This window comes from Sorghum bicolor, chromosome 8, assembly GCF_000003195.3.
Source record: "Sorghum bicolor cultivar BTx623 chromosome 8, Sorghum_bicolor_NCBIv3, whole genome shotgun sequence".
In the NCBI taxonomy this organism is placed as follows: domain Eukaryota; kingdom Viridiplantae; phylum Streptophyta; class Magnoliopsida; order Poales; family Poaceae; genus Sorghum; species Sorghum bicolor.
The window spans coordinates 18,908,216-18,932,160 of NC_012877.2; positions in this window are offsets into that span (position 1 = coordinate 18,908,216).

The window sequence follows — 23,945 nt, forward strand, 5'->3', positions numbered from 1 at the left end:
ATGTCGGTTTGATCCGACGGCCCAGGTTCACTTGAGGGGACTATATAACCAGACCCCCTGGCCCCCGGAGGAGAACAAGTTCATCATAGAGTTGAGAGGTGCCCTCGAAGGATAACCTTTCCTCTAAATAGACTTAGGGCTTAGCATCCAATGTGAGAGTAGAATTAGTTCTTCTAAGTTCTACTAGATTGAGAGAGATAGAGTGGAGGTGTAGATCGGAGGAAGCCCGGCCTGGCGGTGTCTACTCTGAGGTTGTCCCTGTGGGATCAAGTTCTCCTAACCCAAGGCTTGCTCCTAGGATTCTTCAGTAATTCGACTTCTAAATTCTAGTAAGTTCTTGTTCTTATTGTTCTTTGGTTTATGAGTTTACTTCAATCTCTTCTGGTTCAGTTTAGAGTAATCATTGCTAGCGTAAACGTGGTGTTTGGGCTAGGGTACTCATAGATATCCCCTGACTAGCTGGACCGTGGTAGTAGCGAGGAACGTGACATTTCTGAGTTACCTTTGCAGCCCACATCTCGTTAGCAGGATGGGTAGGGTTTATAGGTGCGGGTCGAACATCCTCTATGGTGTCTAGATTCCGTGAGCCTCCCCAATAGAACAGTAGATCATCCTTACCAAGGTTAGAACGAGACTACGATTGTAGTCTTCTCTATACATCGCTCACATCGAATCACATTCTTTGTAGCCTAAAGGGTAGTAGCAATAGATTTGGTTAGTCAGATGCACGCTTTCTCCCAATGGTAAAAATATAAATACGATACTCCCGGGGAAATGGTTGCTGAGTTGACTACGAACTAGCTTAATCATTTTCAAAAAAAAATTCCTTTTATCCTTTGCCTTATCTCTGCTATTCTTTCTTCTTATCTAATCCTTGATCTCTGGTCTATCATGAATTCAAACATGTCTATCTATGAATTTCATAGACCTACGGGCACACATCTCGAACCACCAAAATCTTCAAAGCCTATCATAGCATCTAGTTTTGAGATAGACCCCGAATACATAGAATTTGTTCAAAAACAACCTTTCTCAGGAGAAGGTGAGGAAAACCCATACACACACCTAAGAGAGTTTTATCGAGTCTGTGACCTCCTTCGCATAGAAGGAATGTCCGATGAGACCCTTAAATGGAAGCTCTTTCCGTTCTCTTTAACAGAAAAAGCTAGACATTGGTACAAACTCAAAGTAGGAAGTGTTCATGGAGATTGGAAGGAGTTACATAATAGTTTTCTTTTAAAATATTTTCCAATCTCTAAAGTGGTAGAACTTCGGCGTGAGATTATTTCTTTCAGATAACTGGAAGAAGAATCTCTTAGCAAATCATGGGACCGCTTTATTAACCTTACTCTCACTGGCCCAAAGCTTTCTATTCCAGAAGAAGTTCTTCTAATTCACTTTTTTGAGGGCCTTAGTAGGGAAGATAAGCAAACCTTGAATACAGCCTCTAGAGGATCCTTCTATCACCTACCTGCTAGTGAAGCTTGGAATTTGATTGATTTATTAAGTGGAAAGTCTCCTAGCTTTTATATCCCTGAGAAAGAGACAGAACCAGTTCCTAGACAAGAAGAAGAAGTTTCGATAGCCAGATCACAACCACTTCAATTCCAAACTTTAGCTATCGATCCTAAACCATCAATACCCCAAAATTCTCCAAGGGAGGAAGGAATTCCAACCTTAAATCTTTCAGATGCTGATGGTTTAGACTTCCGGTTCCATAAGAGACCTTCAAGCAGGGATAATCCAAGTCCTTGCAATAATGGTTCTCTTAGAGAATGTCCTGGTTCCTTTTATGAAGAAGTCGAGGATGACATATCAAGTGAAGGAGAGCTAAACCATATAGAAGATTCTATCTGCTCCCCTTCCATGTTCACAAATGCTAAATCCATCCTTGACCTTAGAGACCCCTCTTATCCCTCTCCTTTTAAGTCTGATGATGATCCTAACAATCCATTAAGACGATCAAACTATAGGAGTCATAAAGACCATGAGGATGACATGTCAAGTAATGTCATAGAAGGAGAGCTAAGCCATATAGAAAATTCTAACACCTCCCCTTTCCTGATCACAAGTTCTAAATGGCTAGAATGTGTAGAATGGATGGATAAGGAAGAAGCCTTAATGAATTCTGACTTTGGTTCAATTTCAAATGGTGAGTTCTTGACTCCCTTTGAAGGTGGGATTCATCCAACTATAGAAGAGGACATAAGTGAGACCAATCCAAGAGAAACTCTGAACATTCAGATTGGAGATGAAGATAACATTAATGAGCATGGAATTTATTTCATAGCCACTTTGTTTACTCCATGCTCATATGCAACATCTTCCCAATCTATTGGTCTCTCCAACATCACCACATTTGAGATCTCCAACCCCCTCTTCCTTTCTATTTATAAAAACTTTAAAAGGGCGGTTGTCGATGCATATGTCTATAATAAATATTGCAGATCTCGTTGAGTTGATCTTGATTTAGGTCAGCGTTGGAAGGGAAACCACTTTGCCGACATAAATTGATGGTTTCCCAACGACAAGCTTGGTGTCCTAAAATAAGCACTCATCAGATCGTAACATGAGTTTTTAATTATTTGCAACATTACCTTGTGTATTGAGCATATAAGGATAATTGTAAAAATATTCCTTTGGGTATTCTTGTCACTAACCTTTTCAGGATTGGAACAAGAAGATCGGATGAATGACAAGCACAAGGTATGTCCAACCAATCATCATACAACATTGAATTAAATTCATCCAAACTTGAATTCTGCAAAATTCAAGCTTGGGGAGTACTTTACATAAAAACATCCTTTGCCATGTTGCTATGTTGGTTGTCCCTACCTTTAAGACATGCTCAATTTGTTAAATACTAATCACACTACTTCATCTCCACTTGAGTAGATCTCTATAAATGCTGTCATGTTACCTTTGTCTATTTACTAGAAAGTATTAGTTTGGAAGTACTGCACATACTTCTATTGGCTTTTAAATTAAGCATGGTGCTTAGGTTAAACAGCCTTCCTTAATCTGATTAGACATGGAGTCTAGTTCAGTTATTGAACTGAAAACTGCTTGTGTAGACAATGGTATATTTTTGTCGGACTAACCCCTGCAGAAAAACTTTCAATATCGATTTGGGAAGTCCTGAGATAAACTCACATTAGAGACGAAGAGAGTGACACATGAAGTTTAACAATTTGCACAAGAAGGACATAGCTCATTCATCATAGAGAGATGATCCATGGAAGGTGCCACAAACACGATGCACAACCGCTAAGAAAGGAAAGCTTCCACAAGGTGATACTGTACCATCACTCTTCAAGCAAGGTAACATCTTAAGGTACTTGACTATCACTTTTATAAGCTTCTCCTTGGTTCTGGCGTTCATATAAATAAAAGAGACAAACATGTATGATTTACAACTCTAGATTAACCAATCCAACTGATTCAACATGTTTAGTCCTTTAATCCTTGTTCTTAGTACTACCTCCATGATCCCACACTCCTAATCATATGAGCTAAAATGTTACACATTCAATCATTGAGAGATATAAAGAAAAAGACATATACATAGATAGATTATCTTTCCATAAGGTTGAGCGATCTGATCTAACAAATGTTATAAGTGCTACACTCATGAACTTTTCATCCATCAACTTTGTCTTGCTCACTATGCTTAGGGTTAGAGAAGAACACATACACTTTAGGTTCTGTTGGTGTTTTCCACCAACAGGACCCATGCACTTGATCTCTGCCTTGTCTCTATGAGCAGGTACACTTTGAGCAAAACACGGAGGAGTTTTATAACTCTCAAACTCTACCAAGTAAAGGACCTAGATCTACGAGCACAAACACTCTGAGCAGGTTACTACCAACGCCGCACTTTGAACTGCTGGGCAAACGAAGAACATGGGTGACACCGTATCAAGAGGTGCAGATGTCAAGGTCCGCACCTGAATCAAATGACGCACCTGAAGAATGAACATGGTGAGAAGTCTTGTTAAGAAGACTTAAAACATTGAACCCTCACCGAAAGGTAAGATCGGTAGTTATCCATATTTATCCTTTCTGCATTCCCTTTTCCCTTTAATTATTTACTTTCCTTAAATAGATTATTAGTTAATCATGCTATCTTGAAAAGAAAATAAAAATGTTAAAAAATACTAAGCCCCATGTGAGTATACGAGTGGCATAAAACCCATAAGTACCTTCACTGTGGTGGCATAAAAATAAAATAAATATTTCTTTTCTACTTTATAAAATAAAAATATAAAAACAAGGAGTAATATTTATTGAGAAAGCTCAACATGATGAAGGCTAGATATTTATGCTAACACTTAATTAGTTCCACAAGCTTTGTTGTCTATTTGAGCTCCACAGAATTTAAGAATCAAGAAGACTAGCAAACGGAGGACATTCTAATCGTTGTCAGAATGCTGCTGACTTTCAAATACACCTCTGCCACCTGCTAGCTACATCAAGAGAAATTACGTCAAAATTCAGCTTCGGGGAGAGCACCCCCATTTATCTCGCTAAGTATTTCTACCTATCTTTATACTTATATTATATTAGAATATTAAAATACATAAACTATGAAAAACCAAATAAATATTTTGTGCTTATATATATCTTTTGCTTAGTGTGTTTAATAAATAAATAAAGTGGCTATGCTAATCTGAATCTTAATTATAAAACTCTAGCATGGATATGATGAATAGTTGCTCTGCCATGACTAGTTCTCAAAAATTGAATTCTCTCTCAAGTTTAGACATGACTGTTTTGAATTAAGATTTGCTCTAAACCTGAACTTGTGGGAAGAGTACTTGATCTAAAGTCTAAGTCGTTAACGGATATGATATGGGAAGGTTGAGTTGCTATTTATCTTTTCCTAGAGATGCTAGAAATCTGGAGAATTTTATCTTTGAAAATCTTTAAAATATTGCATGATGAGTTCCTGTATGATGAGAGTTTAAATTCCTACCACAGCCATATATACATGCTTGCTAGACTTTGAGCCACACATTTATTATTTACTGCTTATGAGCATTGAGTGTGGTCAAGCTGTGTAGACCCTTAGGAGCTTGTCATGCGGTTAAAATCAAGATTCACTTGCACGTTCACCCATATATGCTACTTCTACTCTGGAAGTACCATCCACATATATCCATCCATGTCCATCTCCAGAACCACCCAAAAATATTCTACTCCTAATCCGGGAGAGAATAGCCAAAAATATTTATGTTTTCCCTTGTGAAATAAATGCTCAAGTTATCTTGCTACTACCACTTGCTATATTATCTCAAGAGATGAGTGCTCTGAAAAAAAAGAGAGAAAAGAGAAGAAAAGAAAAAAAATAAAAAATAAACGAGGAAAGAAAAAGGGGCAAGTGACCAGAACCTCGAAAGAAAGAAAAAGTGAGACGAGAGGTAAAAATGGACAAGTGTCCGACAGTAGAATTAGGGGTACAAGATACCCACCTGAGAGGAAAGAAAAAGAAGAGCATCTCATTCTCCTCATAAAGTTTCAAAAAGCAAGGAAGGTATGTATCCCCTCAAAAGAGCAAAAGTAGAATTAGACTTCCACCATTGTTATCAATATCATCACCATACACCATTCATTCGCCACACATGCACACCTTGATTTGGCTTATTGACTTGTTTCTCTAGATCCATGGTTTGACTATGCAATAAATGTCTTGTAAGTATGTATACTTGATCTCCCACCTATGAGCTCCAGATATTAAAGCCTTATTAGAGTAGGGTGAGAGAGAAGGCAATGTCACTATGCCTTATACCACAAATACCACATATCTTGAGAGAAGACATATACCATCACTGCCTTGGTAAGGATCCAGAAATACCACAAAAGAGAGATTTAGAGAGTCATACAAGGAATCTCTGAGTTTTATTTGAAAATCTACAAAAACTCCAGAGCTATAGCTGATCAAGAATAAGAGACATGGCACTTGGCTAGACTGTTCTATCTTTTAACTACTCAAGACAGAAGTGACGGTTACAAGTCCCATGGTGAAAGGTAAAGTAAGTAAGTTTTAGTTCTTGACAGTTTACTCTAACTCAGAGATGAGATCTTATTTAAAAGCATGTGTACCGTCAAATTTTTAAGATATTGCAACAACTTCTGATCCATTGCTGAGTCTTTCCTTGCTCAGGGATGAGCAAGAGGTAAGCTTGGGGGAGTTTGTTGACGGTCCTTAAGTATCAAATTTAATTATCAAATAAACAAAGAAAAGGATCTAAATGAAATCAACATCTAGACTTAGGGTTTTATCTGACAGAATTCCACGAGTTTTGGTGTTTGTCTATTTCTGCAGGGGGTTATCAGGAAATATGAAAGAAAGGCCCACACGTCGGGTTTACATAGAGATATTAACGTGCCGCACAATTTTCTACCATCTAGAAGACTTCAGAAGCCACGGGAACGAACGGGAGGCCGATCGGGCCCGGGGGCAGGGCGCCCGCCCAAGTCCCTTGGGTGCCCGCCCAGCTACAGTAACCAATCAGCTTCAACTTCACGGATCATGCTCCACCGACCTAATACATCAAGAATAACCGTTCAATCAATGTCGGTTTGATCCGACGGCCCAGGTTCACTTGAGGGGACTATATAACCAGCACCCCTTGATCATTATTCATTATTCATAGACAGAGCAAAAGCTAGGGTTTAGAGATGAGAGCTCTCCTCTCTTCTCTAAACTAGAGTAGATCTAGATAGTAGCAAGATGGAGAGCGAAGGAGGATTAGAGGAGAGGCCGGCCTGTCGGTTCTTCCTCCGGTTGTACTTCGTCATGATCAAGCTCTAATCAAGCTTGCTCATGGGATGACTCTGGTAATCTACTTCTAATTCATTATGCAATTACTAATTATGTATGTTCTGGTTCACAACTCTTTTGAGTACTTTAATCTATAGGACGCTATAGGTGAGAGTTGTAGTATAGGTGTAAGCGTGGTGCTTAGACCTAGATTACTTGTGGATATCCCCTGTCTAGCTGGATCGTGTGGTAGGCCACGTAGGTGACAGTTACGTTGGTCCTCTGTAGTCCACCTCTCGTTAGCAGGATGGGTAGGGTTTATCGGCCTAAGGATAAGCATCCTTTGTGGTGTACTCTTATCACGTGGTTTGTCCCAGACATAGACATACCTCTTTGAAGTAGAGAAACCATAGTTACCCTCACTATTCTGCTACCATCGCCCATATACTAGAATTGCTCTACTCTCTATTCCCATATTATCACCCATTGCTATCTTACCTTTAATATTGTTCTTATTTAATTCTACCATCTTTCCTATTTACACTTATCTATTTATCTTGGTTAAGTTAGAGCGTAGTTGGTTCTCCCGTTTCCCTGTGGATACGATAAAACCTTTAATCGGGTAAAAGCTTCAACGGTATCCGTGCGCTTGCGGATTATCTGTGTGCGTATAAATACCATAGTACACTCTAGTGCCATGCTGGGGATGACAACCTAGTATTCAAGTGGTGTTAGCAAGTGTCAACAATGGTTAGAACATATAGACATGTTTGCATGACAGGCTCATTCATGAAAATCAAAAGGATTTGATGTATGTATGGTACCACTATTGTTCTATGATTGATTGACTAGTGGTAGCATATGACATGTTTCTGAGCTTGCAAGTCTAGGGTTGAATCTAGAACATGAGCTTATGATGTGTAATTCAACATGGTCAAGATAACCCTTATACTTCATGAGGTGTGAAAAAGATTTTCCTTGGATCAAACCGAGTTACATGCAAGTGATCTAGATTGAACCATAATTTGACCCTCACATTGATCGACTTAATTCTCACTAAAATTTGAACCTTTGTGGTCATTGATGTCAAAGGGGGAGAGAAACAAAGATAAAGTCACAAAGGGGAGAGAATCAAGGATAAGTCATAAAGAAGAGAAAACCTTTTAAAACTTGAGCACACAAATAGGGGGAGCAAGCTCATGAACTATTTGTTGCATTTATATGTGCACTAACATAATGAGGTGTTGCATTGCAAGTTTAAATTCACTACTCTTGTTTGATTGGTGCTTGCTAGAAATAGAACTTGAATGATGTTTTGAATTCTAGCATAGAGTATTATTCACATGTGGTATCTAGACATATAATGTGATCTCACGAGGTATCTTGAGTTTTTGATGTATGTCTAGCTATATTGGTGCTATGGATGGTATATTGGCAACTCTGATTGGTATCACGCTTCAAAGGTCCACTCTATATACCTTAGCTTCATTTGGTAGTAGTAAATCTCTCAAAATTCCAATCCATGCATATGTGCAAGCTCGAACCAAACTCATGGAAGCACATATGTAGGGGGAGCTAGTACTACCAAAACAGAAATTGAAGTGTTTGTCCAATCTTGTCTCATGATCAAAATGCTTTGGACAAGCAATTCAAGTTCACTATGATTTCTTTTCATATCTTTGTGATGGTTGTCATCAATTACTAAAAAGGGGGAGATTGAAAGCCCAAGTTTGGTTTTGGTAATTAATGACACCAAGTTGCTAATGCCTTGTGTTTAAGTGACTTGAGTTAGGCATAGCAACACATGTGATGATGGTGCAAGGTGGCATGTAAAGGTGGCCACATGATCACAAAGAGGTTAAGCATGAAGTAGAGATCATGGTGATAGACAAGGAGTAAAGTGATCAAGGCAAAGGTATAAACATAGGGTTTTACTTTTGCCGGTCTAAGTTGTGTAGAGAAGTGATTGACTGGATTTAGGATAGATAGCCGACTATCAAGAGGGGAAATCACGGTCATCTCTCGAATCAAGTGCTACTAGATCCATATTTTGAGCATATGCATTAGGATCTAGTAAAGTGCTAACTTAACTCCATTGTTCAAAATGTTTGTGAAAAGCTATCACACATGTGTTGACGGTCCTTAAGTATCAAATTTAATTATCAAATAAACAAAGAAAAGGATCCAAATGAAATCAACATCTAGACTTAGGGTTTTATCTGACAGAATTCCATGAGTTTTGGTGTTTCTCTATTTCTGCAGGGGGTTATCAGGAAATACGGAAGAAAGGCCCACACGTCGGGATTACATAGAGATATCAACGTGCCGCGCAATTATCTTACATCTAGAAGACTGTAGAAGCCACGGGAACGAAGCGGAGGCAGAACGGGGCCTGGCCCAGGGCGCCCGCCCTAGGGACCAGGGCGCCCGCCCCCCTTTAGAGTTCATGAGGACTCTCTTTTGGGATTATGCTCCACTGACCTAAAGGATCAAGGATAATCGTTCAATCAATGTCGGTTTGATCCAACGGCCCATATTCACTTGGAAGGACTATAAAACCAGACCCCCTGGCCCCTGGAGGAGAGGACCTCTCAACCCTAATTCATTATTCATCAAGAGAGAAGAAGCCTCTGATCAAGCCTAGAGCCACCACATCAATTAGACATCTAGATTAGCATAGCTACATAGGATTAGAACTAGAAGGAGTCAATCTTCGATTGGTTTCTGGATCTGTCAAGAGGATTCTTGGTAATTCTCTATTGTCCTTCAATTGTTCATCTTTGTTCTACAATATTATGAATATGACTTTGTTCTACTTCAATATATTGCTTATGACTTTGCTCTACTTGTTTATATTCGCAATTATATTGTTCTTAGTTTATCATAGTTATATATATGGCTTAGTTAGATTGGATTTATATACATGTTTAGGATCATATAGCGTTTATCCATCGGATCCATGGGTAAATGATAGATATTGTGTAGGCGTGGTGCTTATACCGTATTTATCTGTGATTGTACCCTATATGCCACATCGTGGGGTAGTTCGTGGTAGTGACAGCTCCATTGATTCTTATATAGTCCCCCTCTCGTGTATTGGGCTGGCAGAGCAACATTATTACAGCGGAGTGATTACGATGTTTCTCATATTCCTTGCTAATATCACTATGCATGGGCGTAGTCTTGTCTCACAATGATTGCTAAGTATAATTGCACTAACTATGATATGCTAGACTGTATAGTTAAGAATAACTTAGGAAATATTCTTGTAGTTCGTTCTAATACCGTGCTAATGACTTGCTAGAATATCTAATTGAGGTGCTTATCATATTTATATGTGGCTAAGTTATGCTTATCAGATTAATTATCTTTGTCACTATTCATTACTTTATATATCCTTTATGTGACACTTATCCCTGTATGAAAGAGTTAGATAAATGTTCTCAATTATACATGTAATGATAGATACTCAATCTTATATTTCATTCTATAATCAACATTGATGATTGCTAATCCCTTCCCAGTGGTAAAAATATAAATAACGATACCTGGAATACTTCGTGGTTAAAATGCTACATCGGTATTAATCTGTGCGCTTGCAGATCCCATTCATTATTTATCTAGATGGGCAATTGCATATTTCAATACCGCGTCTCTCATGTCATGCCGGGGATGACAACTTGGCTTAAGCGGTATGAGAGATAGGTTTGGCATTTTTGGTACCGTTATCAGAATTAGAAATTAAATCTACTTTTGGTAATGACGTTAAGAATGCCCAACAACATGCACTTTGGTGGTGGACACTTGGTGGTGTTAGCACATTTGCAAAGGAGGTAGAGTTCCTAGGGTTGAGAGGGGTTTGGGTTCTTCTCTCGCTCTGTCCGAGCTTGTGAGGCGGGATTCAGCGTTTTTGAGAAAATAAAGAGCATATTTTCTGTTGCGCTGATGGAATTCTTTGGGAAGTTGCGGGAGTGTTTCTCACTTAGAAACACTCATCGGACACAGTGCACGGAGGCACCAGACGCAGGGTCCGAGCGTCCGGTGTAGTGTTAGTTTCTGATCTAAGCAAGCAGTGCGCACCGGACGCACCGCACTAGACACAGGTGGTCTGCTGTCCGTGCGTCCGGTGTGGCTTGTCTTCAGTAGGGTTTTCTGACTAAGCGCACCGGATGCTCAGGGCGTGTCCGGTGGTGTGAGTCCGGTGTTCGAGCGGTTTGCAACCCTCTCTGCACACGAGTCCAGTGAGTACCAGACACGTCCGGTGCTCCGTGTCCGGTGAGGTCATGAGTATGACAAACTCTTTGTGTAAGAGTCTGCTAGTCATTAGACGTGTCCGGTGATCACTTGTTCGCATCTGCGGTCTACAGGTGACCATTGGAGTTCAACGCGCGAGATTCAAAGGTTGACACATGGCTAAATCCAGAGCACCGGACATAGGGGATCGAGCATCTAGTGGTACCCTTCTGCGTGTTCGGTGCTCCCGATTTCAGCCTAGTGAAAGAGCCAATGACTCTATTTGTTGAGGGGGCTTATAAATAGAAGGTGGCTGATTTTGGGGGTTCTCTCTTGCACTTTTGATTACTTGAGACATACTTTGAGGTAGAGAACACTCCCTCCACTCATCTCCTTGCTTGATCACTAATCCTACTAAGATTGAGTGAGATTCAAGTGCATTGCTTAGTGAGTTGCATCTAGTGGCACTTGATTGTGTTGCTGCGGATTTCTTGTTACTCTTGGGTGTTTCACGAGCCCTAGATGGCTTGGAGCAGCGATGGTGTTGATCTCGTGATTGGAGATTGTTTTGAGCCTCACCAAGTGATTTGTGAGGGGTTCTTGAGCCTTCCCCGCGGGAGATCGCAATTGGCTATTCTAGTGGATTGCTCGTGGCTTGGAGGATCCCCATCTTGTGAGTGGATGTGTGGCACCCGCTGAGGGTTTGGCTTTGGATTCCAATTAGCTCATGATCTATCAAGTGGGTGTATCTCCACAACGAGGACTAGCTTGCCGGGAAGCAAGTGAACCTCGGTAAAAAATCTTGTGTCATCTCTTGCCGAGGATTATCTATTGTGAGTGTGATGGTGAGTGATTGTTTGGATATATCTCCACACTACGACGTCGGTATAACAATCACTCCCCACTCCTTTACCTTCTTGTTTACCTTGCTAGTTGTTTAGCTTGTGTAGATTAGTTCTTGTTGAGGAGTGTAGCTAGCCTTAGTTGTGCCTTGTTGTTGTGGCTTAGCGTTTAGCCTTGTACTAGACTTTAGGTGGTTTGCTTAGCTTAGTTGAGCTAGTGCTAGAATAGCTTCGTCATTTGTTTTACTAACCAACTTGTCTAGTTGAGTTTGTAGAAAATTTTAAATAGGCTATTCACCCCCCTCTAGCCATTTAGACCTTTCATAGGGGAACATGCTGGATAGTAGAATTAGACATATAGCTCATGTTTTCTAATATCCTTGTAGAGAGGTATATCTTTAGAAGAGTAGTAATAAATATGCTTACACTATAAATGCACGTCTTGATTAGAGTGTATGATTTTCTTTCTGGGTCTACTATTTGACTTGATAAATATATGCTTTGCAAATTATCTATGTTTCCATATAAACTCCACATATCTATATCTTAAGAAAGGATACCACTACTTATTTTTGGTGAGGATCCACAAATACCACATATGAGAGATATGAAAGGGTCATACAAAGGAATCTCTATTTCTTTGCAAAAAATTCTGCAAAACTCCAGAATAAAGGTTGACCAAAGGGCTTGAGACATATTGCTTGACTTGATCGTTCTACTTTTCAACTACTCAAGACCGAAGAGAAGGTTAAAAGCCCCACAATTATAGGTAATATGGGTAAGTTCAAAAAAAATCTAATCCGGAAGAGAGTTTTTGAACATTGGTGTACTTGTAAGGCGTGAAAATACTGTAGCAACTCCTGATCTGTCATGTTGATTTAATCCTTTATTTGCAAGGAACTAGCAAAGGTTAAGCTTGGGGGAGCTTGTTGATGCTCCTTAACATCAACATTATACCATCAATTCATGCACCATACAACAATAAAATAGTTGTTAATGAATAGTTGTAGGGTTTTATCCTAACAAGTTCCACAAGTTGTGTTGCTCCTACTTGTTTTGTAGGTTATGCATATCTTTCCACATAAAAGTAACTCAAATGATGAAATAGAGCACACCATTGTGAAGAGCTCGTCAAGACGATTGAAATGGACATATCACTTTCCCTAATCAGAGTCCTGATGAATGAGTCCCCATTCGATACGATTGGAATCCTCTAGCATACTTCGGAATCATCACCACAAGAGAGCTACAGGGACCAACCTAATAAATTCCCAGCACTGGTGTAATTCTGGATATTTAGGGACTAAAACAGAATAATCCAAGGAGGAGTAGGGATCAAGGAGACCGAACGAGATTAAGTTGGAATCATGCAAAAGTCGGTGGGAAGGATCTAGAAGACACGAGAAGGCACCAGAGCAAAGCGGGAGCGGAGAGGCTGCTAGGTGGGGCCGGTTGGCCTGGGCCCACCTGGCTGTGCCCCCTCCTCCATGGGACGGCCTCCAATCCAACTCTTCGAAGCATCCTGGCCCTTGTTTGAGTAGGTTTTGATCCGAGGGCTGCGGTGCACCCCGCCGGACTATAAAAGAAGGGGTAGAATGCCCCCTTGAGACAATCACCAACAAATCAATCAGTTCACCAGTCATCGACTTAGGGCACCCAAGAGCTTCACTACCTAGGGAATAGCTAGAGCATAGAATATGAATTAGAGGAGTCAAGCAACGCTGATTCTGGATCTAGTTGTGAGGAGGCTAGGTACAAGCCTTGTACTTCTCTCTTGTATTCAACATAGTTTATCTATTTGTCTTCTAGTTCTTAATTGTGTTCTTCTAGTTGTCTAATTCATCTTCTAGTTGTCTAATTTATCATCTAGTTCGTCTTGTTCTTGTCTAGTTCATCGTGTTCTTGTTCTTGTTCTAGTAATCTGTCTAGTTTTTGTTCTAGTTCATGTTTGAGTCGAATACTTGATATGACTTGGGATAATCACTTATTCATAACTGTAATGTTCATTGCCTACTTTGATTATACGTCTAACATAGTTAGATTAGCGTTAGGTTTATACTCATGTTCATATAGCGCTTACCTCTAAAGCTAAGGGGTGAGTGGTAGATGTAACACACGAAAATTTGCAACCCTTGAAATAGGTGAAAAATGATTAATTTGTTATTTTTGTGCTCATGAAAATAATATTTATTTTCTAAATTAAAATTTATCATAGGATATAGAAACATGTTGTGCATACATGTCGTTGCATTTGATTTATTGAGATGAGTGGTTTTTGACAAAAGCCTAGAGGTGAATTTAAATTGCTTTTCAAATTGGATTGAAAATGGCTTGAAAGAAAATAATTTAAAAGAAAAAAGAAGACCTCACCTCTCCTTGAATCTCGGCCCAGAACTAAGCCGAGGCCTGACCCCCACCCTCTCCTTCCCTCTGGCCCATGGCAGGCCGGCCCAAGTTGCGAATCCCTTCCCCTTTCTTTCCCCACCCGCTCGGCCCAATCCCCCCTATCGGCCCATTGGCTATGCGCGTGAAGGCCGGCCCGGTAAGCTGCGTGCGTGTCGTTCCCCTTTTTCCCTTGACTGACAACCTGGGCCTGCACCATGTGTCACTGATGGAAGGAGCCCACTTGTCAGTGACATCATTTCACTTTCCCTCTTCCTCGCGCGTAGACGAGCTGGACTCCGCGACAACGGTCGGTAGCGAACCTGAATCCTCACGATTTCCTTACCAACGGCAAACCAAGCACCCTATAAGGTCTTGTTGACCTTCCCGCGTTCCCCTTTGGCATCTGCAACCTCCTCAGAAACCCTAGCCACCATTGATGCCGAGGAAAAGATCTCACTGATGAACGAGCTCGCCGCTGCCGTGGAACTCCCTGCTCGTGGCCGTGTTAGCGAAATTAAGACCGTGCTGAGCTCTGGGTTGAGGTGATGAAGACTCCAAGCCTTCCCTTTCACTCTCTACCACACTCTTTTGCTCTCACATGGCCGCCGAACTTCGCAGCGCGCCGAGCTCCGCCCCAATGAAGTCTGCTCTCACGCCGAATCTTTCCCACCTTTGATTTTGGCCTAGGTAAGATCCCCTCGAGTTTCCCACCCTTCCCATGCAATTCACGAGTCAAATCGAGGTCGGAAACTTCGTTTGGTGAAGCTTCGGTGAGGGTCTTCAATGGCGCCGCCGCAGGAACACTGTTGTAGTGACCAGCCGGCCGGTTCTTCCCCGAGATGAAATCCTGACCGTCGGAATGAACAGTATCCCTTCGGGGTAAATTATGCTAAAGAGACCCTAGGTTGTTTCCATATCTAACCCGCACTCCGATAAGTATTACCTAAAGTACGTCTTCTCAGTTCTGAAAGCGTAAACAGCCTGGCTAAGTTCAAAATACATTTTCTATATTTACAAAATTGCCATTGAAATTGTTTTGGCCATAAAATATTTATTTTAACTCTATTTTGACACGTTCAAATTGCGTTAGATTCATTTTTGAAAGAACTACATGTTAGTAACCTTGGTTCACCAGTTCGAAACTTTTTAATTTCGTGATCCTATTTAATCAATTATTTTTTCTAAAGAAAATCTTAGAAAATTCATATCTCCTCCGTTTTAGCTCCGATTTTTGTGATCGTTACGTCTGTGTGATCGTAGCGATGCGTAGAATCATTTTATAAACTTTTCATGCTGTTTTTCTATTGTTGGTGTACTGTTCTAGTTGTAGCCTTGTTTGCTTTGTGTATGTTGTCTCCGATTGTTTGTGTGTTGATGATCGATGATCGAGTTTAGAAGGTGAGCAATTCATGGTGATCAAGAGTGCCTCAGTGATCAAGATTAGTACTTGGACAACTAGTAAGATCAACTGGAAAAAGCTTTGATTAAGGCAAGTATAGCATTTGGGTTTTAATTCTGTGACCACGATCTTGTGACTAGATTAATGTTAAGTAACAAACGATAAAAATACTTTTTAGCCACTTGATGATTTATCTGTAAGTGATAACCGGGATAACAGTGCAACCACGAGGGCTACAATGGCTCTAGCTTTAGTCAAGTATGAGTAACTTTTCTAGCTCGTGCGATTACACGTGTGGCGCAATTGGGGGATAGCAGACCGTGGATTCCTGCCGGTGGATCACACGGACTGACTAATGAAACCAAGCGGCCCTAACTTGTTAGACAAACCTTTGAAAGACTTCATAGTGATCCCTGTCGACCTTCCTTGGTAGTGGGTTATGAGGTCGATGGGCCTCGGGTGAAAGGGTAAATCATGACTCCTGGGTAAAGATGTACAACCTCTGCAGAGTGTTAAAAACTGGTATACTAGCCGTGCTCACGGTCATGAGCGGCCTTGGGGATTCTTGCATTAAGGGTGATGATTCTTGTTGTGTTAATATGCTCATGTTTATTGTTTAATGCTCTACATTATTTATGTCACAATAATCATGAGATTGTGAGATCTATACAATCTAGTTGCTATACTTGTGGAGTTTGACATGGAGTCACTCTTGCTATTTCCCCCATACTTCAGGAGGAGTGTTAGGCTTGTGATCAACCAGTCAGTTGGATCCTGTAGAGTGAAGTTAATACCCGAAGTTGGAGTTATCTTCCGTTGTTTGCTGCTTAAGGTTATCTCTGATATACTAAGTATGTTATATAATTTTATGCATTGTCTTTTGATATTACCACTTATGTATATGTGAGAACTGGTTTCTAAAACTCACATATGGTGTATATCTGGTTTTGTCCTTAAAATCGAGTATTACAGTAGCCATTGTGTAGGTGTGGTGCTTAGACATCATCTATCTGCGAATGCACCCTATGTTTGAGGCCATGTGGTAGATCGCGAAGGTGACTAATAATTATAGCTTCATTGAGTCCTCTATAGTCCCACCCCCCGAATATAGGCCTAGTAGAGCCTGGGTCGGGAGGGGAATGTCTTACTCTGTTTTTGACCCCCCCTTCTTATGACTGCTCCTTAGTATGAATGCGGGTTAAGTCTAACAATGATTGCTAGATGTAATTGCACTAATTAGGGTAGCTCAATGACCTATGATTAGAATAACCTTAGGAATCAGTCTTTAGTTTCTAGTTCTTTCTAGAGTTATGCCTAGGTAGGAACATACGGTGTGGGACCGCCCTGTCAAATATCTTGGTTATTATTAATTATCTTTATTTATGGTTTGGTTTATTCCTATTTGAGTAGATCTAGTGGAACTCTTGTCACAAGTATAGGTTATGACTTTTATTCTTTATACCTCCACCTGCCTTCCTAGTGGTAGAATTATAAATAATTACACCTGGAACTTTCTTGGGTGAAATGCTACAATGGGAATATTTTATCTATGTGCTTGCGGATAACCTTTGTTCATCTTTTAAGAGTGCAATGATCATAAGTACTACCACACTTCTTGCATTGTGTTAGGGATGACAACCTAGCATAAGCAACATAAGCGGTGTCCCAAACATTTGTGGGATTGTTGTTAGGATTAGGGTTTTTCTCTACTTCTAGTTATACCGTTAGAAATGTCGACACCACTGTTGTTCGGCAGCTGCAACTTATAAGGCACTGCCCCAATATGTTCTAGCACTTGGTACGGGCCAAAAAAATTATATGCCAGTTTGGGGTGAGGTCGACTGGCAATTGAAGATTGTGTATACGGTTGTAGTCTAAGCAACACTGAATCACCCACATGGAATTACTTATCAGTTCTGTTGCGATCAGCTTGAACCTTCATATGATTCTATGCTTGCTCAAGGTGTTGTTTTAGTAACTGCAAATGAGCTTCCTGATTGGCAACAATGTCAGTAATAGATGGTGGTGCTTCATCAGACTCTACTGTTTATAACCCCAGATTAGGTTCATAGCCATACAATGCTTTGAAAGGGGAGCATCCCAAGGAGCTGTGGAAGGAGGAGTTATACCAGAGTTGTGCTAATAACCAACTCTTTCCAAGTCATTGGAGAATCCTGCACTGAACATCTGAGATACATCTTGAGACATTGGTTGACTCACTCGGTCTGGCCATCCGTCTAGGGATGGTATGCAGTGGGAAGGGACAAATTCACTTTGTACAGTTTGAAGAGTTGCTTCTAGAAGTTACTGACAACAATTGTGTCTCTGTCTATAACAATGCTTCGCAGCAGACCATATAACTTGACTATATTATATAGAAACAATTGAGCAATAGTAAATGTAGTATAAGGATGTTTGACTGTAATGAAATGTCCAAATTTAGTCAACCTATCAACTACCACCAAGGTGACAGTGTATCCTTCAGATTTGGGTAATCCCTCTATAAAATCCATAGACACATCTTGCCACACACCAACAAGTATAGGGAGGGGTTGTAACAGACCTAATGGATGAGCATGGGAATGTTTGAATTATTAACAAATACTACATTGCTTGACATAGTTGTCCACATCTATTTTCATCCCAGTCTAGGTGAATAAGTTCTTCAACCTGTGATATGTTGCATTAACACTAGAATGTGCTCCTATGGCACTTGAGTGAAAAGCTGATATCAACTTGGCCTTAAATGCAGAATTTTGACCCACCCAAATGAGGTTGTGTTTCTTGATCACCCCTTTTTCCAAGTGAAACCTTGTTCATCTGGACTGCTGATTGCTAACTGAGCTAGGAGCTGCTGAGAATTGGCATCTATAGCATAAGAAATCAATACTTCTAGCACTATGGTTGCATAGTAGAGACAGCTTGAATTGCCAGCAGCTTGATTCTCTTTGCCTTGTTTACAGATGATTTTGAACTAAAGTCCCATCAATCTAGTCATGGCTCTTCGCTGCATGTCAGAGTGTAGATTCTATTCATTGAGATAGGAGAGACATTTGTGATCAGTGAGTATAATAAATTCTTGTCTCTGTAAGTAAGCTCTCCACTTTTCCATAGCCATATAATTAGAGCAAAAAATTCTTTCTCATAGATTGATAAGTGTTATCACCCAATGCCTTGCTGAGATAAGCTATTGGTTGCCCTTTTTGTATTAGAACAACTCCAATTCCATCTACACATGCATCAGTCTCCACAGTGAATTGCTCTTGGAAATTTGGTAAAGCTAGTACTAGAGTGTGTGTCATGGTCACCTTCAAATTTTCAAAAGCCTCTTGAGCTTGAGTGTCCACTGAAACTGTGTTAGTCATAATATATTCCTATAGTACCTAGTTAAAGTAGGAGATGTAGGAATTGGCCACTTTAGCATATCGGCTATTTTAGTTGGATTAGTGGCAACACCCTTATCTGAGATGATGTGGCCTTTTTTACTCTAGGCTGCTCTGGGCAAATGTGCATTTGGATGCCTTCAAATAGAATTGCTGAACTCTGAGAGTTTCCATCACTTGCTAAATATGTTGCAAATGATGCTCTCTGGTGGATTAGGATGTCATCAAGGAAAACCAAGACAAACTTCCTAAGGAAGGGCTGCAATAACTAGTTCATGACACACTGGAATGTTGCAGGCGCATTTGTAAGGCCAAATGCCATTACCTTGAATTGATAGTGGCCTTGATGTGTCTTGAAGGCTGTTTTATATTCATCAGCAGGTAGCATCTTGATCTGCTGATACCTAGAACTCATATCTAGCTTTGTGAAAACTTAGAACCTAAGAGTTCATCCAAAATCTCCTCCTCAATAGGCATAGGGAATCTATTCTTAATTGTTAGAGCATTCAATTTCCTGTAGTCCACACAGAATCTCTAGGTTCCATCTTTCTTTTTGACCAAAAGGACAGGTGAGGCAAATGGACTATGGCTGTGGGTAATAAATCAAGACTCAAGTAGTTGCTGCACTTGTTTTTCTATCTTAGTTTTATGTTGGGAAGAATAGTGGTATGGCCTAGAATTGATGGGAAATGCATTAGGAAATAAGGGAATAGCATGATCATAAGTTCTTTGGGGAGGAAGACCAGTGGGTTCCTGAAAAACATTAGCATATTGATGTAATAAAGCTGAATGTCTTCATCTATTGTATTTGAATTTGGTTTTGGTGGCTGGTACAGGGGGTGTAGGTTCTACTAGGACAAAGGCCCAAATATCATTGCCATGTGTGGACTTGTAGACCTGTTTGGCAAAAATTGTATTAAGTGTCATTGGTTGTGGTTGGATGCCCTTGAGAAGAACATTCTTGTTCTTATGCTAAAATAGCAATGTTTTGGCCTGCTAGTAACACTGCATAGGGCTGTTGGAGTTTAACCAATCAAATCCCAAGATAGCATCATAAGGAAGAAGGTCTAGCACAATCATGTTAGTTGTTGAATGTCTGACCTTGAATATACCACTCCAAACTTAGGACCTACTGTGAAGTAGTCATCCAAGTACCATTAGCTAACTTCACCATCTGAGTAGGAATAAGGGACAGTTGGTAGGTTGTTAAGCTGCACAAAGTGGGAACTAACAAAGCAATGACTACTGCCTGTATCAACCAAAATAAGAATGGTCTTGTTCTTTAAAGTGGCCTTGAGTTGAATGGAATCCTCAGAATGAGTACCAAATATTGCATTCAGAGACAACTATCCAAAATTTTCAGTGAGAGCTTCATCAATAGCCAGCTCATTTAACACATCTTCATTGAGCTCCCTACCTAGGTCAGTAACTACCAAAGCATTTACATGAGATTCGTTCCTCTTGGCACAAACTTCTACATGTCGTGGTTCATATTTCTCCCCACACTGGTAGCACAAATTGTTTGCTTTTCTATAGTCACGAAGCTGTTTGTCCCTCCACAAATTGCCATATTGAGTTGGAGGCTTATTCTCTTGTCTGGATGGCATGGGCTTCATATGAGCATTTCTATTTTGTTGCTTAAGCTTTTGTCGGTCTGCTACATTTTGTTGGATCCTAGCGATGACTGTAGCCCTTTCAATAGTTGTTGGAACCTGAGGTTCAACCACAATGCATATATCATCACGTAGGCCTCTGACTTACTGAGTGGCAAAGAACAATGGATCATATTGAGAACTATGCATAGATACATCATATTGCAGGTGATGAGGACATTCCAACTATGCATGCTCATTCAAGTCCAAATGCTACATATCAAGGTCCACTTACAAGAAGCGGTGCCAAGAAGCTACAAGAGCAGGTGAATTCTTTCCTTCGTGATTGTAATTTTCACACTTCTAAAAATGTTATACTATCTAAGAGCTCTACATTGCACTGCTAGAGAATCGGCCTTTAGTCCCGGCCAGGAAGGGGCTTTAGCCCCGGATTCCGAGCCGGGACTACGCTTCCGGGACTAAAGCCCCCCCTTTAGTCCCGGCTCTGTGCATCGGGGCCAAAGACCCACCCTTTAGTCTCAGGCAGTATTACCAGCCAGGGTATTACCAGCTAGGACTAAAGGGTGCTGCCAGCGGTGCCACACAGCAGCACCCTTTAGTCCCGACTAGTAGTACCGCCCGGACTAAATGGGCCCCTTGTTTTTTCTTTTTCTTTTCTATTCAGTTCTGTTTTTTTAGTTTTGTTTATTTATACAATAGGTTTTCCAATATGTATATATATATATATTAGCAGCATATGACAATAAGCTTATTTTATACATATATAACTACATATATATATATATATATATATATATATATGCACATAAATATATAGAAGTTGTTCTCTAAATCTATTACTGCACAAGTTGTACTCCAAAGTTAATACTCTAAACCTATTACAAGTTGTACTTCATCATCCAAAGATCTACAAAGCATACAAATGATCATCATTGTTTGGAATCATCTTCTCGCTAGGATTATAGTGGAACTCACCGCTTGGATTTATGACTTGTTCCCGAAGAAATCCTACTATTGCCTCTTGTATTACTTGGAGTTGTTCTTGTTGCATGAGTTTTTACTTCAACCATTCAGTCTTCAATTTGAACTAAAATAAGGTATTAGTTATATCAAGATTATCAATAGTAATTTGAGAGAAAATGAAAAGAGACATGTGTTACATACTCTGAGGTATTCTTTAGGAATTCTATTTGTTACTGCCATAATATACTTGCAAACGTAGTATCCACATAAGTTGTTCCCCGGTTATTATCTCAAGATCCACTGTAGGATCTAAAGATTCATCTCATAAAAAAGACAAGATATAAGATATACCACGTACATTGACGAAGGATAAACTTACTTGTAGCTGTATTATCTTTAGTGGCACCCTACGTTGAGTTAGATGCTCCCGAACAATGAATCTTTCCCAAACTCTAAACCAATGATATATTTGAAACAAGAGAGTTGGATCATTAAGTATGCATATATACAAGCTTAGTCTACTTTACGCATGCAATGGATCAAAATTACCTTTGAATGATGTCTATCATATCTTAGTAATCTTGTTGCGGTTTCTTCATTGAGTCATAGATTACCAACTTACTTTCAGCAAGATCGATGATTATGAGTATCCAGTGAAAGTTGTTCATAGAGACATGAGTCGTAGATTAGGGTTAAGTAAAATTAAAGGTGTATGTTGGGCATTCTTAACGTCACTACCAAAAGTAGACTTAGTTTTCTAATTCTGATAACGGCGCCAAAAATGCCAAACCAATCCCTCATACCACTTAAGCCAAGTTGTCATACCCAGCATGACATGAGAGACGCGGTATTGAAATATGCAATTGCTCTTCTAAATAAATAACAAATGAGATCTGCAAGCACACAGATTAATACCGATGTAGCATTTTAACCGGGAAGTATTCCAGGTATCGTTATTTGTATTTTTACCACTGGGAAGGGATTACAATCATCAATGTTGATTATAGAATGGAATATAAGATTGAGTATCTATCATTGCATGTATAATTGAGAACATTTATCGAACTCTTTCATACAGGGATAAATGTCACATAAAGGATATATAAAGTAATGAATAGTGACAAAGATAATTAATCTGATCAGCATAACTTAGCCACATATAAATATGATAAGCACCTCAATTAGATATTCTAGCAAGTCATTAGCATGGTATTAGGATGAACTACAAGAATATTTCCTAAGTTAACTATACAGTCTAGCATATCATAGTTAGTGCAATTATACTTAGCAATCATTGTGAGACAAGATTACGCCCATGCATAGTGATATTATCAAGGAATATGAGAAACATCACAATCACTTCCCTGTAATAATGTTGCTCTGCCAGCCCAATACACGAGAGGGGGACTATATAAGAATCAATGGAGCTGTCACTACCACGAACTACCCCGCGATTTGGCATATAGGGTACAATCGTAGATAAATACGGTATAAGCACCACGCCTACACAATATCTATCATTTACCCATGGATCCGATGGATAAACGCTATACGATCCTAAACATGTATATAATTCCAATCTAACTAAGCCAAGTATATAACTATGATGAACTAAGAACAATATAATTGCGAATATAAACAAGTAGAGCAAAGTCATAATCGATATATTGAAGTAGAACAAAGTCATCTTCATAATATGAAGAACAAGAGAGAATTACCAAGAATCCTCTTGACAGATCCGGAAACCAATCGAAGATTGACTCCTTCTTGTTCTAATCCTATGTAGCTATGCTAATCTAGATATTGTCGAGGGTATCGGTATGGGGTACCCTCAGCGATGCGCATTATGAGATTGCCCGTACGAAGGTCGAGACCCTTAATTCGACGCTCTAATCTTACATATGCGCCGCCATCGACGGTCGCAGCCTCGAAGACGGAAATAGCGTCGAGCGAATCGGTCAGGGCTCGAGCGACGACTGCCGTCGAAAACGGAAGCGGGCTCGAGCGAACCGAGAGGCGTCGGGCGCAAGGACACTGTCCGCCGCCCGACGCGCGCACGCGGGCCGGAGCATTAAATGCACCTGACGCTTCCCCACCTAACACACAGGTCACGGAAGGCGTGATAGGGAGCAAGCTTCTGTCCCATCGTTCTTTTTGCAGCCTTCCCACCGAACGACCCAGGGCGTGTCAGGACGCAGGAAACAAGGATGGAACGTCTAATCGGGACCCCCTCGAGACACCCAAGGTCAGCGCTCCAGATACCAGCATATTACACGGCGTCCGACCCTCGACCGAACAGGGTCCCTTCCTAGGGACAAGTTGTGCGTCGACTGACTACACCACAGCTACCCCGCCGGATCCGCC